The sequence below is a fragment of the Pteronotus mesoamericanus genome, unplaced genomic scaffold (assembly GCF_021234165.1).
Source record: "Pteronotus mesoamericanus isolate MK-2021 breed Mesoamerican mustached bat unplaced genomic scaffold, CSHL_Meso_final contig_94, whole genome shotgun sequence".
In the NCBI taxonomy this organism is placed as follows: domain Eukaryota; kingdom Metazoa; phylum Chordata; class Mammalia; order Chiroptera; family Mormoopidae; genus Pteronotus; species Pteronotus mesoamericanus.
Window position 1 is genome coordinate 17216367 of NW_026555285.1, and position 4272 is coordinate 17220638.

General features: G+C 36.2%; 1 pseudogene; it reads right to left on the minus strand.

Moving 5' to 3' along the window:
* Window positions 1-3147: 3147 nt before the first annotated feature.
* On the minus strand, window positions 3148-3934 carry LOC129081095 (high mobility group protein B2-like; annotated as a pseudogene).
* Between the last annotated feature and the right edge of the window lie 338 nt (window positions 3935-4272).

The following is a 4272-nucleotide window of genomic DNA, read 5'->3' on the forward strand; positions in this document are numbered from 1 at the left end:
TATTTAAGAAAATCTTTAGCACATTTAACAAACTTTGTTGTGATGATTATGATAATGGGAATATGAAGTCTGTCCAGAAAGTATCCATCCACCTAGTAAAAAAAAAATAGAGGCATTTATTGAAGAAGATACAAGAAATGTTGCACATAGGACAAAGATGTCTCAGTCCGCTTCAAAGTAGGCATCTTGGGATATCACATAGTTCTCTCAATCACCATCAGCTGTCCTGTCATATTTTCCTGAATTTCATCAACAGACTGAGATCTCTTTTCTTTCAAAGTTAATTTTAGTTTTGTGAAAAACCAAAAGTTGCAGGCCACCAAATCTGTCCTGTAGGGGGGCTGAGTCATCTGGGTGATTTGATGTTTCACAAAAAAACTCTGCAAGAGATCTGAAGCATGAGCAGGGGTGTTGTGCTGATGAAGCTGCCAATCTCCCATCGCCTATAGCTGTGGTCTCCTAAATCATCCAAATAGTTTCCATGGAGGGATGTCGAAGCTTAAGGCAAACTTTGATGCAGATATGTTGCTCTACTTATTCAGTCATTTTGAATGTGATGGCCATATAGTATACATTCTCCCTCAACGGGTCTACTGCCCCCACTGACTAGTATTGTAAAGTCATCATTGTTGGCTCATGCTCATTCCAGTCCACCCTTCTTGGCGCTAGGTCACACTGATGTTGTGAAACAATTCTTGTTGCACTAACAATGGCTGGACTTTTTTCCCAGAGAGACTCTCTCTCTCTCTCCACACACACACACACACACACACACACACACACACACACACACACAGTTTCTAATATTTCAGGAGAAGCAGATAAAGGAAGAGATATTTTATAATGAATTGTAGCTAACATACTGAAAGAAATGTAGCTAACATACTTTCTATATTGAATTTCTCTTTACTTATCTGTCCACTCTAAGAAAGGAATTAACGTCAGTATTTAAAAGGTGAAGAATAAAGTATGTTTTTGTTTTCTTTCATGTACTGCCCTGTGAAACATTAGTCCTAAAATTAATTCAAATTAGTTTAGTTAAGTGTTATCAGTGGGCTGAAAAGTGGTTAATTAAGTACCAAAGAGCAGGAACAAATAGCAGTGATTGAGCTCTGAGGAAGGTCTGAAGTGGGGCTGCATGTTAGGCTGGGTGTTAGCAGCAAGCGTTGAAGAGAATAAATGATTTGTAAAATATTGAGACTATGGTAATTGTGAGGAAAGTGAGAAAATACCAGAAGTAATCTCAGTAAATTTCATTAAGTATGAAAGTCACACCAATGGTCTACAAAGATTTTGGGGGGGACCATTCTTTACTTCCCTTAAAAACACATCATCCTGCACATTGTATCAGATAACGTTGTGGACACAAAATGCATATGTCCTCTGTCCTAAATATCTCAACAGTTAACTTAGTGGCTCTAAGGAATATGGTAAGATTTAGTATTTGAAGTGAATTAAAGGAAATGAATAAAATATATGCAGCCTAATTTTGTGATGTGAAAGCAAAACAGGACATTTCCTCTTGTACATACTTATGAAACTTGTACATGTTAAATTGTTGGAAAGTGACTGTCAGTGATTCTTATTTAAATAAAAGTGAATATGTAAAAACTGAAATGTATCAAAAAGATACATTAAATTGTGATGATTCGCCTTTTAAGTGGATGCCACTATCATTCTTTTAAGTTATAGGGATTTTGGGTAATTTAAAATATAACATAACAAAATTTTGATTTATATATATTTAGAAAGAATACAGCGGTGACAAATATCTTTTAGCATGTCTGCTCAAGTAAACACCCCCTTAATTGCCTCTGGAAATGTGACCCCACCCTCTGACCATGTTGGCTGAACCGTCATGGGCCCCTTACCCATTCCATGCCAGGGCACTTCTCCCAATATTTCCCTTAGGAGTCAAGAGTGAGAGTTAGCCTCTCCAAGGGCTGGAACTATAATATATAAACTCAGGAGGGAAGGCAACACTTCCTTACCTTAGATACTGTCATGCAAATCGTGAAGTAAAGAGTAGAAAGAAGTGCAAGGAGCAGCAGAGATGTCAAGAGTGAATTTTGTGTGGGAGTCCAGTGGCTTGCAGCTATTGCTTCCCCTCCTTCTTAAGGTTCACTACTTTTCTGTTCTTGGGTTCTATATGATCCTCTATATCTTTATACATTCTATTTCTTTTTGCTTAAGTTAGATACTATTGAAAGCAAAGAGCTCTAAGACAACATCGATTCCATTTCAATGATATATCAAAACTATTTAATATTTGGAAATGTTCAGTGAAATATAAAGGATATTTGAAGTGCTCATTGACACATACACACACACACACACACAAATAAAACATAGTTATTATTATTCTGTTTGGCAAACCTTACCATGTAATTTCAAGCATATTAAATAGACCTAATTAGTTCAAAAACTTTTATAAAGAGAGAGAATAAATACTTGAGGTATTTGAGGGCTCATTGGAACAACCCAAAGTCATTTCTTGGTCTTTTAAAATTTAAACTTTGGGAAGGTTGTCAAACAGGTTTAATAAAAAGATTATAACATAACCTTGTTGTAAAACAAATATATATATGAAATATATATAATTATATATTGTAATAACTTTAAAACAAATATATAACTATATATACATATATTGTAATAAATTTAAAAAACATTAATCAAATTCAAAGTTGGTTTTGATATCAAATAATTTGTCTAAACCACAGGATCCTGCTTAATTTATATCAGTATTTCATTTCTTTTGTTTTGTTTTTAATATACACAATTTTACTACAAACTTTTTTTTATAAAAAAAGCAACATCCTAAAAACCCCAAAATTTACTATTGATACTAATTCCTATGAGTTTGCTGTGCTACCATAAACGTCAAGAAATTAATCACTAAATATTTAGAAACATTTAACATCCAAAGCCTTAAAATCTAACTGTATGTAGTAGCCCCTCAAAAAGCTACAACTTGCATTTTGAAAAAAGTATTTTTTCTCTATAAAGACTCTTACCAGCTATACAAAAATATGTATAGTTTTTATACTGAAGTTAATATTGAGCTGCACTTGAATTCACGTTCTTAGCAATATAATTGCCTCAGCACACACACATACTCCACATACATCATTACAGGATAGCTTTTTATTCTTCATCTTCATCCTCTTCTTCCTCCTCATCCTCTTCCTATTCTTTCTCATCATCTTCCGATTCATTCTTCTTCTTCGAGCCTGTTTGCCTGCCAGAGCCCTTCCTTCCTACTGCACTTTTGCCTTTGGCATGGTATGTGGCAGTATCCTTTTCATACGTCTCTCTTAGCTTAACTGTTTTTGTTCATATGGTTGCTTATCTTTGGCTGACTGTTCAGACAACATTTCACCCAATTTTTTTTGCAGAATCTCCAATGGCTAAACCAGGGTGTTCACTTTTGATCTTTGGGCGATATTCAAAGCAAAACAGGAAGAAGGCAGATGGAGGCATTTTGGGAGCATTGGAATCTTTTTTCTTTCCTTTCATAACACTTTTGGGAGGAACATAGTTTCTCATCTCTCTGTCATAGTGAGCTTTGTCACTCCTTGCCATATCTTCGAACTTAGACTTTTCCTTTGCAGACATTGTCTTCCACCTCTCTGAACATTTCTTGGAGAATGCGGGAAAGTTGACAGAAGACTCTGGGTGTTTCTTCTTGTGCTCTTCCCAGCAGGTTTGCATGAAGAATGCATATGAAGACGTCTTGCTCCTTGGCTTGTTGGCGTCTCCTTTAGCCATGGTGACAGACAGCATCTACCTGGTGGTATGTTTTCCTCAGAGTCCCAACAAGCAACAGGGTCTGACTGAGAAGCTTCCCTCACTGGGTTCCCACGAGAACTGGTATATCACTTACCCAATCCTCAGGCTCTTGTATTGCCAGTATTTAATTTCTTTAGGCTAACATAATATACCCTAGTTATGCCATCTGGAGGCAGAAAATATACCACATATAATACACAGACAAACACTTATTACATAAAGTGCACACACCTGAAGACTGACCACATCAAGACCATACACATAATCTGAATTTCTAATTTTTGTAGGGAAAACACAAGGTTTTTCTCATTTGTTTTTGACAACTTTTAAGAAGACTGGGAAAGGGGATGGAAGAAGCAAGAAGACCTGTTGAGACTCTGGATGAAAGCTTCAAGAACTGTGAATGAATGGTCGAAATAAAGAAAGTCTTGGCTTCAATCCAAGGAATCAAACAGCAGGGGAGAGCCTGGGTGGAGCTGC